The 16,311-nt window shown below is 45.9% G+C and overlaps 1 long non-coding RNA gene across 3 annotated transcripts in view; it reads left to right on the top strand.

Annotated features, from left to right (window-relative positions):
* LOC135901311 (uncharacterized) overlaps nucleotides 1–16,311 on the top strand; it is a 454,233-nt gene that overhangs the window by 200,380 nt on the left and 237,542 nt on the right. For 2 of the 3 annotated variants that reach the window (XR_011512844.1, XR_011512843.1), the window contains exon 5: nucleotides 14,547–14,648. The exons of the other annotated variant lie outside the window; for it this stretch is intronic. This is a non-coding gene — a long non-coding RNA (uncharacterized lncRNA). The remainder of the gene's footprint in view (nucleotides 1–14,546; nucleotides 14,649–16,311) is intronic. 3 annotated transcript variants of the gene reach the window in all.

Genomic DNA, 16,311 nt, shown 5'->3' with positions numbered 1-16,311 from the left:
TTTAACCGAAGAAAGGAAGAAAAATCACTCAGCGCCTAGCTTCTTTTGTGTTCAGAATAGATGATGTGTGCAAGACGGGTTTAGTTTAAAAAAAATAAAAACCAGCAATGCTTCAATTCCAGACTATGCTTCCGCCGTCGCTTCCAGTTTTCCCGCTTTACATCTTAAACGATGCGACAAGTTTACTCCCGCAAACTTCTTTGTCTAAACGCAGCAGGTTCTAGCGCGTGCCTGTCTTTTGTCTTCCTTCCGACACCTTTTGTTCGAGTGGCATGACAAATTCCTACCGCCATTTTATACATCAGATTTTATCTCGAAGTTTTGCGAAGATGGTGAACAGCGAGGCTAAGCCAAAACTCAATTTTCCATGAAAAGAGCAGATGATCTCGTGCTGTCCTCCTCGGCCGCTAGGAAAAGTATTGGATCACAGCGCACAATAAATCGACAGGCACTAACAGAGTAGCGACACCGTCGGCCAATGGTGACCTTGTTTTCCGCGGAACTACTGAGTGTTAACACAATTTAATAAAGCAAATTATTTAAATTTTAGTCTGCCTACTTTCCTAACCATTAGGGGACATCTGAAGTTTTTTTTTTCTAGCTTGCGAATGCGAACTGGCTCTATGAAATGTTCGCTGAGGGTTGTTGTAGATGATAATGAGCATGATGATTGGCATACCCACAGAAGGAGATTGGTCAAGAAGCAGCGGGGGTGGGGACGGGGATGTGTGAATTCAAAGTAACTGAGATTAAATCAATAAGTACAAGTCAATATAAGAGTTCTGGCAATACGAATAACAGGTGTGCGAGAGCACACGCTAGCACGCCAGGGATTTTAACGTCAGAGACGCAGAAATACGTTGGGCGAACTTATAGCGGTTCGTTCACCTGCATCACGAAAGGTTCGTTTCGCATATATGCCGAAATCTGCGTTCGATCTGTATAACTATATTTTCCCCTTAGCGCTGGGCACTCCTCTTATAAACCCCTCGTCTTCTGCCATCACATCGTAGGGTTTGCAATACTATGTTGCCACAATATTCGCATGCGCTCTCGTCCCTTGTTCTTGGTGTTAAGAGTCACAGTGCCATTTTCGCGTAGCCATCAATGAAGAGTGTTAGTCTTACGGGTCTCGTATGTATGAAAGAGGAGCGCTTCCTCCCTTGATTATTTTGTGCATTCGACAACTATTACCTTAATTCTCAACCGTGCCTGTCTATAATAAAGCACTAAGACTTTAGAGAGACGCTTTCTTATTTTTTTCCCACTTCGTTCGACTGCTCACGTTGCCACTGTTAAGGCTGGTTGCTGCCTTAGCGAATAGTTCTTTCCGAATAAGTGGGTCCTACTGAAAGCATTTTTGTTGTCACGCCGTCTTCATCGTATTTTCTTTTCTTGCTTTGTTATACATCCATTATACAAAACATATACACATGAATTGTTTGGACCCATAGCCTGAAGGCTAGTGTCTGCTCCAATACAGCCTCTGGTACAAGGGAAACCAGACAAGAACAGCAACAGTTGACAAGATTATATACGATAGGAAATACTTTATATCACAGGAACAAACTATCAATGGTTCAGAAAGGCCTGTGGTCAAGCAGTAATGTCTTAAATGAAAGTGCAGCATTTCTTTTCATTTTTGCGTCATTATATATGAATTCCATTGCAGATTTTGGAACCATTAAATACAACCCGTGATCGACCATAAGTGTTATGACATGGTGGTCGGTTAAAATTGTGGTGGGTTGCAGCTCTCGTAGTTCTGTTGGGTAATCTGAAGAGGTCTGAGGGAAGTGGGTCATTGGACTCTGCAATAATATGTACTCTTGCTGCAGTTTTCAGTATGTATACAGCGTTTAAAGGTAGCAATCTCAGCGATCTGAATAAAGGCTCAGTTGAATCTGTGCACTTGGTGAACGCAACAATCCTATTCAACAATCCTAATTGCTCCTTCCTGCATGCGCGCAACTGGATCTAGATACCTCCTGTATATAGTGCTCCAATATTCTTTACAGTAACTAAGTTGGCTCCGAACAAAATCAGAATAAAGAATACGCAGGATATGAAGACCAAACCACTCACGAGCATTTCGCAATAAGTGACAAGCTTCAGCAAGTCTTGAACATACAGTGCGTGTTTGTTTTCTCTACTCCATATCTATTTCAAAGATGACGCCCAGGTAATTGAAGCCCGACACCTGTTCCAGTCTCGCACCATATAAATGTATGTCTAGCTAGTCATAATTTATTTCTTTTCGACTAGAACGAAACACGATACACCTTGTTCTTTTCTTTATGTTTACGGTAAGCTGACTCATGGTGAGCCATGTCGATACATGTTATTATCACCGCTGCAGGCTGCTGGCTACATTCTTGCACCAGTGACCGGTGCCGCACTTTGTATAAACACAGTATACAGTGCGAATTGAGGCTGCCTGCGGTGGCAGGTGATGCACGCAAACGTGGAGGTGTGCTCCAACATCAATACGCCATTGTTATTATGACCCCGTCATCATTTCATCGGCTTCACGCCATTGTGAGAATTCCTTCGTTGTCGCGCCATCGCCATCTTTCCACGGCCTCCGTCTGTCGCTGTCACTGCGTTGTCTTATTGTCGCCGTCATGCCACCATTTTCGAGCCGTCGTCGTCATATCATCATTGTCACTCCGTATTCATCAGTCCATCGCTATCATGGCACTTTCGAGGCGGTCCCCAGCAAAAATGTACATACCTGGGTCGTGTAGTCTCTACTTGCAAATGTTCGCTTAACAGAAACAGCGTTCTTCATAAACAATAATGAAACTTCGCTTAAACCGATTCCCATGGCCTGTGCCATCCGCAATATTACAGCGAAGTTGTTAGTCTCTAGTTGTTCGGGATTTTTCATGGGCTGGTGCTCATACAGAAACAGTATCGCCGCCTAGCGGCCGCCGCCACTCAGACAGATCTCGAGTGGCAGCTGGAAATGAACTTGTCTTTGAGTTTCTGCTTGGCAGAATTATGTTTAATTGTACATTCTAATTACAATCCGAAGCTGTCATGTCTCAGCTTGTGTACCAGTTAGACTTTATCAATTTTCTGACGCATTTCACTTTTAAACATGAAATTTAGTTCAATAAGACACTTGCGCTTGGCGGAGGGCCTAGAATAATGAGGATGTATGCTGCGCTTTAGCACACGCGCTTGCGCATGTGTCGTACGTTGCTTGTCGTGCTGGTGCTTGTCTGACGTCGGCAAGAGCTTCCCTGTACATCCACTTTACAGGGTGGAATGGGGACGGAATTTTTTTAATTCCCACTCTTCAAATATCTGTACATCTAGATAACGGAAACATTTGTTATCTGAGATATACGTCGGCAGGTTATATGCAGGCAAGATAACGTTTCTGTTTTGAGCCATGATTCGCGACACGCAACTGTGGCTCCTACATTGCTTCACCGCAACTTCTGTCGCCATGCCGTTTGTAGTAGGCGCAAAAGTGCGCGTATGCCTCGATTCGGAAAAAAGCTCCTCGCCAAACCGTCCGGAGCTTTGTCAGGCGTTCAGTCTTTGTCAGCCTCTTTCTTGCGCGTTCCAGCGTACGACACTAATGGAGCGTGAAAGAATTCTTGGTCCCTCGAATATCAGTGGTCTGGTTTCAGATACTGGGTCGTGTTCTTCCGAGCAGCTTCGAGAGACGTTGACTAAATCCTGTAGAATTACGCTGGCATCTCGAAGCCTGAAGAATGGCTGCGGATCTGCACTCCTTTTACCTGGCTTGAATAGGGTTAATCAAACGTCGGCGGATGCGTGAGAGATTATCATTTTGCTGTTTACCATTTCAAGCGTTTCACGTGCGGAATTCTTTGGATGCGTATCAAGTTACTTGACATAGTTAGGAGTGAACAGATGTGTGCTAAATTGCCCTCGCATTTGTGTTCTTCTGAAATGCTGAACAAAGGCGTCGCATAATCCATTACAAATACATGTAAAAGTTACGTTCCACTGAAGCTGTTCCATTTTACGTCGTGCACTTTAGCAAAGCATATTTTTCTTTCACGAAATGCCACATCAGTGAAAACAATGCTCACTTTCCGAAAGATGCGCGTAGTACGGTAACTTAGGGGATATTCTGAGAAATGTGCAGGGAACTGAATTTAGTGGACAATTTCATTGGACAATTGAAGGGGAAAAGCATATCTGTGTCTCAAACAACGGCAGTGTCAGGCCGAAAGCATAGAGCATGGTTGGTGGAAAGGGGACGGAGGGGAGGGGAAGAAGGGGGGAGTTGGGGTGCTGGATACCTAGCGAACCTGCCGCAGACAAAAGGCATTTTTGTTCAGAATGTGACTTCACCGGTCCGTCCCGAATGTTTCGCTTCATTTCCAGCTGTAAGATACCACTTGTAATGGAAAATCGTAATGGTACTCTTGCTTGTGGAACGCACTCAATGCTTCCTACCGTATGCCTACCGTATCCTACCGTATGCCCTTTACGCATCGCGACAGAAGTGTTGACCAACAATGGCTACATTGTCAACGGCCATCCATACCAGTTTTTATTTCTATTGCGGCTCTAGATGTTCTTTAACGTCTTCGGGCCGCATTGTATTATTACGCTCGGTTGCACTGTTGCTCCGATTATTTTCTTTTAATATCGTTGTGACGATTCCGTCGTTACATGGTTGTAGGTGCATTCTTTCTGAGAAGCTCGTGTTGCTACTCAAATGGTGTTTACAAGTTTGTGGGAATATATAGTTGCGAAAGATTTACTGATCGCGAGACAAAGAGAAAGAGGCACCTAGTTTGTGCGCTAGCATTGTTATCACTTCACACCCATAAAGAAAATGCATTTGCTCTTCTGAGCAAGACGAACAGTCGTTATTCAGTCGACAGTCGACAGTCGACTTATTCGACGAACAGTCGAATAAGTCGTTATTGTCTACGCGTACTTTTCTTACCCGCCAATAAACAGCAGCTACCGTCTATGCGCATTGTGTCTCCCTCGTTTTACCTTTTTGTATACTTCGGTCGTGTTGTGCAGTACCTGAAAAATGTGCTTCAGTGCTCTGCTGCAACGTTGTTTACTATATGGATGCGTTGTTGTAAAGAGAAAACGGTGTAGCTTCTCGTTCAGCGTCCCTCACGAGTAGCGCACTAAATTAGTGAGAGAATGTGTGACGGTTTGAGTTTCTTATAGAACACATACCGTTTCTATAATTCCTCGATAATAACAATTTCACCATGGTAGTGAGAGAATGTGCGATAGTTTGAGTTTCTTATAGGGCACATGTAGCGGTGATAATTTCTCGGTAATAATAATTTCAACATTCTAGTGAGACAGTGTCTCACCAGAATGTTGAAATTATTATCTGTTCTAGAACGACAAGTCTATTTAGAACACATGCGGGCGCCATAATTTCACGGTAATATAGCTGATTTTGCTTTTGTTTTTTTTTAGCTAACGATTATTTCTCATTTGCCTTCTATGCGAGCAGAATTAGTGTTAGGATAGCCACAAGGACTGGTTGATCATTCTTTCTAGGCATTTCATTTCACAGTACTACATTGATGTGCAGTGGGATCATTAGAGGTGCTAGACACTGCGAACTCAGCGCCTATCTGGTCTACGCGCTCATTACGTGTACTCGAAGGGCTCCGCTTTCTTTGGAAGTATCGACGACCTCGTTAAAGGCTCGTTAGCACCTCTCGTATTCGGTCTGGCTTTGACATTCAGTCGGCTCCAATTCCCGGCGTTCTCTATTAGGGTTCCTGATCACGGCGTCGCGATGAGATTCCCCGCTGTAGTTTTCAGCCAACTGTTTGTGCGGAAGTCCTGGTTTCAACCATGCCTTCAACCGCTACAGAACACATAAAGAAATGAAGAACCACTGGAACCCATCCTTGCTTGCCGTTCTGCTTCTTGTTCATCCTCGACAATATATACCAATCCAATCCTATATGTCTTGTGATAAATGGAATCACTGCGCTATACTATATTTGAGCTTTTCTACCGAGCCTCAATTCCTTCCATAACGCTTCATGGTCCCAGAATGGGAAGCCTATGGAATGACGCTGAGTTTATGGGTGATTGGAAAGACGGTGGGACTTGTACTTTCAATCACTGTGTCCCCATTGCGCGGCAGTACACTTTTGACGTTGTTTTTGAGTGCATTCGCTGGCGAGAATGAGGCTTACTAACTACCCCGCTGCATCTGTCCTGCAAATACGTTTTCATGAGTGCAAGCGTTTTTTTTCCTCGAGTCTTGTAAAGACGGAGGCAGTGTCTTAGTCGGTACATTTTAATGGTTGACAAAAATGTGAAGATTTTTGGCCATCTTCTGGATAATAACAATTGTCCACAATTTGTTCCTAATGCGTCTACAATAATGCGAGTATGAGGTTTTAAGCTTGGATACTAACTATATATACAGACACTTTTCTGCCCTAGTTGATTTGTTTCTAGACGCCTCTACTGGCGCAGTCAATCGCGTGCCACTCTATCTCTCTCTTTCTCTCTCTTTTCGCGCATGCGCATGTGGTTGCTCCGAAGGAGTTTTCGGCGTGCAGGAGGCGGATGGACGAATCGGATAGCTATACACAGCTTCGCTGTAAAGAAAGCTGGGAAGGTTTTTATTTCGTCAGCAGCGGCGAAATGGTCTTTGCTGGATGACGCCTACAGATACATGTTTTGGCACTTGTGTGACTTTCACTTACCGGCCTCTCTTCATTCCTTTGCTCAAACGTTCCGTATATTGCAGTGCCCCTGTTTCATTATTCCTTTTTCGCATTGCCACTTCTTTCTTCGTCATATGGGATATATCGTATCAGAAGCTTCTATTTTACATATTTTAGACAGAGTGAGCTACGCTGCGTGCTAGGTACCTCCGAAATATATATGCGCGTGCTACAACCCTTTGCGTTGGCGCTTTCAACCGCACATGTTCTGTGATAGCTCAGTTACGTTCACATGCTGAAGACCACCTGACGACCGTGACTCAGTGGTTAGCACGTCATCCTCATTTTCGACTTTCAACAAGTCCTGCGGTTATTACTCATACTGACGACAACCGTTATTATCCCAACAGCGAAAGGTACGAAACCCCCCGCGCGACAACTTCGTCGTGTTGAAATTTTACGTCCCTGCCGACGCATCATCAGAAGCTGGACATCTCTGGTAAGAACAAGAGAGAGAAATGCACCAAGAAAGGAGTTCTCAATTATAACAGACGTAATGCTGACTGCTCGGCTCCCCACGAAGGCGACGACACGAAGACAGCGCGGAAAAACGGGCTTGTCGGGTGAGAGTCGACCCCCTAAGAGACATTGTCGGTCGTTCAAAACGGGCTGGTGGCCACGTTACCCTATAGGATGTATTCGGTGCGACAGGCGCTGATCTCATACGACCAAAAAGCCACAAAGCCGAGGGAATCGAATAATTTGCTTCGCATTCTCAGTCCTATATTGTGCATTACGTGCTGCTCATTGCTGCTAGATCTGGGTTCCGACACTGGCGTACTGTCCGTGACCGAGCAATCCCAACTAGTTTGCCTCATTTCTTCTGTCGCAGGCTTTCCTAGCGTGCCTTCACACGTCGTGTGAAATCCTAATCAACCGACCTTGTCATTCACACTGGATTTTACTGTAGCTTCTGCTGACTAATTATATCTCATTATTAATATTGCGAAGGCATTATAATGCCCCATTACTCGAATATCCGTTGGAGTTGACGGCGTGACCTAATGATGGTACCGAAGATGGCCGACGGCATAAAGAGTAAAAGCACGTAAACTAATGCTCGGGATGGCGTCAAGTTTCTCTGGGAGGTTTCTGCAAAGAACGTAAATAAATGCCTTTGAAAAAAAAAAACCTGGCATATTTCGGTCTGGGTGGGGATAGAGCCCTGGCCTCCGGGCTGCGAGGCGCGCACGCTTCCCGGAAGCCAAATCGGCTCCATGGTTTAGGTTAACTAAATGTGTCCCTTGTGCGTGCGTCATTGGGAACGTCACGTTGCAGCCATCTGGCTCACTTAACGGGCGGCCTAGTGCGCGCGCCGTTGCGACGTGACGGCGCAGCCAGTGTGGAGGAGGTCCCACCACCTCACGAGTGTATAAAATGAGCGTATGAAATGAATGTCTAAGATAAAAGGCATTAATGTCGAACTGAGCTCCGCTGAGCGGTCCTGCGATTTATGAACTCCTCGTGTACAAGCGAGCACTTTGAGCCACTTTGCGCCTTTCGATTTGGCCTTACCGAAGCGCAGTTAGACAAGTAACGTTCGGAAATAAACACTTCACCAAGGGGACTATAATTCTTTTCCATTCCCACATCAGTTTTGAGTATCTTTGGCGAATTTTCATTGACAACCTTGCTTGTTCCATTGAGATTTTGTTGAGCTGGAAAGCTCTCTTAGGCAATTTGTTGTTGTTGTTGTTGTTGTTGTTGTTGTTGTTGTTGTTGTTGTTGTTGTTGCTGCTGTTGTTGTTGTTGTTGCTGTTGTTGTTGTTGTTGTTGTTGTTGTTGTCGTCGTCGTCGTCGTCGTCGTCATCGTCGTCGTCGTCGTCAAGCGTCATATCTAACGCCTAGGCCGGCCAGCTGACAGATGTGGGTGAGGTAACGCCAAAATTGGAGGCTGGTTTTCGCAAACAACGTTAAGGGAAATGCAACTCCCCAGAGTAGACGTACTTCTCTCATTGCATCCCCTACGTGTAAGCCGGCCGCAAAGCCCCAGACTATTCCACCACATCAAAATCAAGCCAGTATTTGCCGGACAGCTTCCTTCAAATTTTAAAAAAAGTGAGAGCGGCCAATACGACACAGCTACTCTCGCAGAAAGAGATATGGTGGCATTAAAGTTTTGCGAATTGTAATAATTATATGTGTGTAAGAATTATTCGTTGAAACCCACGCATGCTTTCCACTATAGCACGAGAGATATCGACCGTCAAAACAAAGTCGCAGTTTCGCCCGAAAGCCGAAGTATCGATTGTGCTAGCAAACTACTGGACACAAATACGACGTAAGGAAAGTAGTTTCATTGGCCGTATACGCTTGCAAACATAGCCGCGGTGGTGGTGTCACGCGCGCACAAGAAAACATTAGCAGATCACAATCGACGACAGCGGAAACTGGCTGTCGAAACGCTCGAGTGAGGAAGCAAGGCACCAGCAGCGAGGGAATGGACTTTCGTACTGCGTCTCGCATCAACGCGAACTGAGCCGCGAAAACACGGCGTGTGGCGGACTGCGTCCCCGCAGCCTTGAGCGCGATGGAAGGCGACTTCGCTTCCTCCCCACTTTCCTCTCTTGCATACGCAAGATTACCGTCGCACGCCCTTGGACTTTACATGGAACCTCACGGCGACGGCAGAAATGCGCCTGGAGTGTCCATATATCGGTTATCGCAATAAAATGGTAGCATAAGTCGCCTAATAAAATATGGAGTAGCAGCAAAGCAGTGACATTCTCCAGCCCAGCAGTTCTGACAGGCTGACGCGCACCCAACTTCCTGGGCGGGAAACGTGTAGTTTGGTTAACAATCTTCGACTTGCGCAAGGGGCTTTCTAAAACGATGTCTCAGCTGGTGTTCCTGTTAACGACGCTGACATTGTGAATTGCGAAAACGATACTGAGGGGAAAGAGCCGATAGATTTTGTTAGAAGACGCTCGCTATCACAGTTCAGTGCTAACCCTTGCGGGAGGCGGGAATTTATACCTTCTATTTCGTTCGGTAGTAAACACTATCTGTTTTCTAGAAATAAGAAAAAATTTCAAAAACATAGCAGGAAAAAGATAACGTTTCTAATTTGATAGAATCAGAGTGGGAGGCTAGAGGAGTGTCTGTGGCCGGCTACTCAATACGTTGGTGAAAGAAATAAGGTAAGAGAAAGAGATAGAGTACTGAGTAGAGTGCGCATCTGCAATAAGCTCACTCTATGTTTAATCTGACCTGACTTTGGCCCATTCAATACCTGGATTCATGTACCTCCGCATGAATCTAATCCGCGTTTTCTTATGCGCCCTGATTTTAATGCACTTATGTGACTGTACTCTGTGTTGCTGCGTTTCTAAGTTGACTTTCCGTTTTAGTGTCAATTTGGTGTACCTATGTCCCTGGACTTCGCGTTACTGTGGTTGGAAGTACACTTTTAGTTTTAGTGCGTTTCAGTTTTGATATCTCTACGTAAAAAGGACTAGCCTGCGCCCATTAAAGGCAACATCTACTAAGAACGATTTTTAAAAAAAAATGGCTGTGGCTTAGGTAAGGTTAAGCCCAGGATGCGAAGCATACTAGCCTTTATTTTAGTTGTTGAACCACTGTTTAGCCTGGTGAACTGCTGTTGCTTGGCTATATTTGGTTCGGCTAGACGAAGAAACAACTCATGCATTACTTCTTCGCCTTCAAGAGTGGAACGCGACAGCGTTCCCGTCGACCCGCCAAGGGGTGTAAGACAATGGGCTACAGGGCAGCGACTACGCGCCCCGCATTGGACGCGGTGAGCGTCGAGCAAAGCAGCGTTCGGCGCGGCAACGAAATGTGCGCCTGAGCAAGAGACGCACGCCTTAGAAACAGCGCGTTTCTAAGGCAACACCGCATTCACTAGAGGCGCTTTTGTACCGCTTTGAAGCGTTGTACTCGTGGCTCAGTGGTAGCGTCTCCGTCCCACACTCCGGAGACCCTGGTTCGATTCCCACCCAGCCCGTCTTGCAAGAGTTGAGCCAAAGCCACTTCTCCTCTGTCGTGACGTCACGGTGTCACGTGATTTCATGGTCACCGCCGCGCCTGAGGAGCTGGGTTGAGCCCTCGTATTATGCTTCGCATAAAATGGCTGTGGCTTAGCTAAGGTTAAGCCCAGGATGCGAAGCATACTAGCCTTTATTTTAGTTGAACCACTGTTTAGCCTGGTGAACTGCTGTTGCTTTGCTATATTTGGTTCGGCTAGACGAAGAAACAACTCATGCGTTACTCTGCTTCGCCTTCAAGAGTGGAACGCGACAGCGTTCCCGTCGACCCGCCAAGGGGTGTAAGACAATGGGCTACGGCGCAGGGACTACGTGCCCCGCATTGGACGCGGTGAGCGTCGAGCAACGCAGCATACGGCGCGGTAACGAAATGTGCGCCTGAGCAAGTGACGCACGCCTGAGCCTTAGAAACAGCTCGTTTCTAGGGCAACACCGCATTCACTAGAGGCGCTTTTGTACCGCTTTGAAGCATCGTACTCGTGGCTCAGTGGTAGCGTCTCCGTCTCACAGTCCGGAGACCCTGGTTCGACTCCCACCCAGCCCACCTTGCAAGAGTTGAGCCAAAGCCACCTAGAAAATCAGTCTCTGTAGCACGCCGCAACCTTCGCTTCTCATTCGAACGAGCAGCTCTGTCTCCAGGAGGCATCTCACCTCGTGAGTGTCTAGCAGAGGCAAGCGCAGCTGCTTATATACCGCCGCGAGCGACGGCGCGAGTTGGAGCCCCGTTTCTCCTCTGACGTCACGGTGTCACGTGGTATTGAAGGCGACACCGCCGCGCCTTAGGAGCAGGGTTGAGCTCTCGTAATATGCTTCGCATAAAAAGGGAGAGAGAAGGGATGGGGATGTAGATGATAGTTTGTGGTTAACTACGTGCACGAGTGTTGTGCGAACATAGTCCTAGCTCTCCGCGTCGCTATGCGCTGACACCTGTCACGCAGCGCTATGGCCTAGAGGCGCGGCTGCTCTTGCTCAAAAATGTCGAGAGCGCTCTTGAGGCGCGGACTCAACCTTTGGTGTTGTTTTCATGGACTCGGAACCTTCCACTACAAGAACGGTCTGTCATCCAAACCGAACAAAATGGCATGAAGTGTCTCTCACTTTGCGCTGTAATCACGGTACATAGTCAAAGGATATGCACAAGATGGTCGATTGAGTAACACATGCCTTACATTTAGAGTAAACTTCTCGACCTTTCTTATGAAAGTCATGCTTGGTAAACGCCGCCTCAACTTTCACTCTCGGCCGTGAAGTGTCATCACTTCGTTTTGTATTAGGTTTAATACTGCATCTTAAGTCTACGTTAACATGATCTTGGATTGTAGCGCGAAGCGATGCGGACAGAGACTAGAAGCAGGCAGTCGTGTCTGCTTCTAGTCTGTGTCCGTGTCACTTCGCGCTACAATCCAAGGTCATCTTACCGCCCCAACTCGCCCAGCTTTCTTTCCTTTTGCATTAAGTCTACGTCCAGCGTGAAAAGACAATCTTGGCAATAGTTGGGATTAGCCCAGTGCAGGCTGTAGGCGCGGTATTGCGCAGAAAAGCTGTGGCGCTACGTCATACCTGGAAAAGCAGCTGGTTGTTCGGTGGCCATCTGTATGCGCAAGCTTTGCTTCCGTGTCAGCTGATTGACTGCATAAGATTCTATAAGAGCTAGGTGTTTATTGGAGAACTATGACGGAGCCATTTTAAACGGATTTTTCAGGCCACAAAGATATGCTCATAACGAGTTTCTCGTTCTCTCCTTTCTTGAATGAATACCAGAGTCTTCGCAGAGCTCACTTAGAATCTAAATGTTCTCCGTGGTCGCAGCACGTCACTACAGATGAGTATTAGCACCTGACGGACAGCGGTTAATTCGTCTGACGTTGAAGATGTTTTCTTTGATTCATCTTTAAGCATCGGCATGGGCCACCTGTAGGTATCACGACTGCTGCTGTCATGTTAACACGTAACTCAGACGTATCTAACACAAGGCAAGAATCACAGTATTTCTCAATGATGTACGAGAAAGTTAGCTGTTTGTCAACAGCTTTTAGCATTCTTGATCTGTTTCTCATTCCGGGAGCAGGTAGAACAACCTGCAGGCGTGCAGCATAACAAACAGTGGAGTGCTCAGAATCCAGAAAAGCAGGAAATTTGCCCGACCCAGTCTCCCGAGGACTGTCGACGGCAATGCGTTTAGCACTCAGTCAATATAGCGACACAACGCACGGCCACCGTCACAACGAGTTTTGTATGAGGCGTGCACTGCCAGCAGGACCCCTGTTTCGTGCTTCCCTAAGAACACACGGCACCATTGACGGCGCCGCCGTGAAACTTGCGCGTAGTGTCAAAAATGCGTGGTGCGCCGGTGCGTGCGAACGCTCAAAGACGCGTCATGCGGCAGCTTGAGATTCTCTTTCACGTTTATTTCTAACCTATGCTGAGCCGTCTAGTGGCCCTGCCAAGGAGTCTGCCTTAAAGTCGAAGATTAGACGCGCGGCACGCCTGTGCCTGCGTACGCTTAGAATTGTTCCCTCGCTTGCCGCACACCCATGAGTCACACACGCAGCGACACAGGTCGGTAAAGCGTTGCCCTGAGAGACGTTCATTGAAAATTGGCACATACCGAGTACAGTGTTGGCGCAGCGTGTTAAACGTCTGGTTCCTCTCCTTGAGGAACCCTTGTGACGTGGGCTCGATTCCGCTCGGCATTGGAAAAAACTTAAGCCAAGTATTTCGTCATTGTAGAGGAGCACAGTCCCATTATCACAATGCCTAGTCGTGCAAATTGGCGTCGAATATATATATATATAAATATATATATATATATATATATATATATATATATATATATATATATATATATATATATATATATATATATCTTTGACGCCAATTTGCACGATTAGGCATTGTGATAATGGGAATGTGCTATATATATATATATATATATATATATATATATATATATATATATATATATATATATATATATATATATATATATATATATATATATATCTTTGACGCCAATTTGCACGATTAGGCATTGTGATAATGGGAATGTGCTATATAGATATATATATATATATATTTCAATGGCACAAAAGGGGAGATGCCAGATACCGGCCTGAGCGGAGTGCCTCTAGCCTGCTAAGTCATTTGGGGGAATAACAGTGACAAGACGTGAAGAGGAAGGAGCGTGGCGGTAAAGTACCAATATGATGCTGGTGAGGGCTGTACAGCACGCTGTTTCTGTGCAATCAGTTCGAATCTAGAGTGCCCATCTCGGTGGGAAAGATGTTCGTTGAAGAGCGGCCCATATGCACACATTGCCACATGCCTACCTGGTCCGATGGCTGGTTTCGTCAGAACAACAACCCGTTCTCCTAAGCTTTCCGCTACGGACTACACAGTGACCCAGGTTGTTCGAAAACTATTAAATACAGACATACATATGATGCATGTGTAGTTCGCCCCAGGAAAGTACCTGAGGTACCCTAAGGATGCTAATGCTCTAAAAGCGATGGACGTGAGATATGTTCTGATTTATTCTGCTCCAGCCTAGCTGCGGTCATTACCGAGTTTAGAGCGAACGCACTCAGCCGGCACCTTCTCAATAATTTCCTTTCATTCAGTAAGAATGGCTCGCGTTTAACGCGCGTCTATACGAATTTGTTCTGTTTTATTATTTGGTGAATCTCACCATGCTTTCATTCCTTTAAACAACAGCATTGCACGCGCATTTGTTAACATGCTGTTACCTGGTTTCAGCAGCGCCATAGTGCCACTTCTATGGTGCCCCAGAGAATTGAAAATTGTTTCTTTTTGTCTTTTACAGGCTCCTTAGTTGTCCGAACGCGAAATTGTGAATGGCATGAGATACATAAGATTTATGTTCTCTTCTTTTCGTTTATACATGGGCTGCTGTTGGAAGATAGAGGTAAGAATGCCTTGGCTACTCAGCGTATATAAAACATTATTATGCCAAAAGGAAAATAAAGACTTAGGAGGGAGAGTAAGAAACAACAGGTCTAGCGCTGAACTTCAATTGATTTCATTCTTACAGCAGAGCAGGGAGAATCAACAAACGCGCATGCGTACATCAGTGTTGTCTAGAGCGATTACAGTGACGTTTTTCAACAGCTTCATCTCGTTGTGAAACAGAACAGACGTATCAATAATACAACTCGTGCCTCTTTCTTTTATGGGATGTGCCTCCAAAAGTTCTCTTGCTAACGTATCACCACTCCTGCCAAGCATCTTAATCTCACGCAGTAGTGGCTGGCATCTGCCTGCCAAGCAAACCATGCAATGCCCAGGTAAATGCGCATTACCTTTGTTCATTATAGACAATTCATGCTCCCGGGCCCATTCATTGACACATCTCTCCGTTTGTCCAACGTAGCACTTCCCACATTTCAGCAGTATCTCGCATATGACGCCCGTCGCACATTTCACGTATGGTCTAGTGTGGTTTTTCTGGCATCCTGACTTTTTGTCAACGTGGCTTATGCCCGGACACAGTCCAGCCAACTTGTGTGGCGCCGAGAAAACAACTGGCACACCAAACCTAGTAGCGACTTTCTTTGACAACGATATGCAGCTGTTGAAAACGCCACTGTAATCCGTTCAGACCACACCGATGTACGCATTTGCACTTATTGATTCTCCCTGCTCTGCTGTAAGAATAAAATCAGTTTAAGCTTAATGGGAAGCTCCTCAAGAACACTTATTCCAGTTTAAATCTATGTGAGGCTCACGGAAAGCTTATAATCAGATCCTCTGCGATTTTTGAAATAAAAATAAATTTGCACGAAAAAAACACACGAGCGAGAGAGAAATAATACATTCAAGCGAATGCGCGTCAAAACTGCGATCCTATGAACTCCTATGATGCTAAATCGAAAGGCTAGTAAATGCGTGAGACAAAACTTTGCTGGTTCCGACAAATTCTCCAAGAAAATACAGGGACGGCTGTCATTTACTGATGTTCACTAATTGGCCATGAAAACCCGACAACCGAAATATGCACAAAAATAAATACCAAGAACGTAGTATAGAACTGTTCGCCCCAATAGGATGCAGGCCCTCAGGAGTAAGAAGGTAATTGCAGGGTCATTAGGGAGATTGCGATCCATCCGCGTTTCTTATCGCCGTCCGAATGTGCGAAGTTATTTGGCCCTGTGATCCCGCTCGTATCTCTCTTTTATGTAAATTCTATTCCTCGTCCTCGTTAAACAAAGTACTCTGATTATTCCGCACGGCCTCTACACTTGCGCACTTTTTCTTTACTAGAGTCGTTGCCTTAGCTGCCGCTGCCTTACAGATGTAAGCCATCGCCACGCATCTCAGCCGTGTTAGTCCTTAGGAATGGTTCGAGGGCTGTTTTAATCCCTTTGTTCAGCTGCACTTTAGCATGCAAACGAGTGGCGCCGAAGTTGGAGAGAAGTTAGTGTCCAGTGAACTGAGGACGCAGACAAAGAGGGTCCACTTAGTGATGACGGACTCACGCGCCCCTCTTCTCTGCAGCAGTTAAGCCCAGACTCCGGAATTGTTTTTCCAAGCACTCAAATGAACTGGCAGCCTTGAGGACACAGGCGGCC

The sequence above is a fragment of the Dermacentor albipictus genome, chromosome 3, assembly GCF_038994185.2.
Source record: "Dermacentor albipictus isolate Rhodes 1998 colony chromosome 3, USDA_Dalb.pri_finalv2, whole genome shotgun sequence".
NCBI classification, from domain to species: Eukaryota; Metazoa; Arthropoda; class Arachnida; order Ixodida; family Ixodidae; genus Dermacentor; species Dermacentor albipictus.
This window is presented reverse-complemented; position numbering and strand designations above follow the sequence as displayed.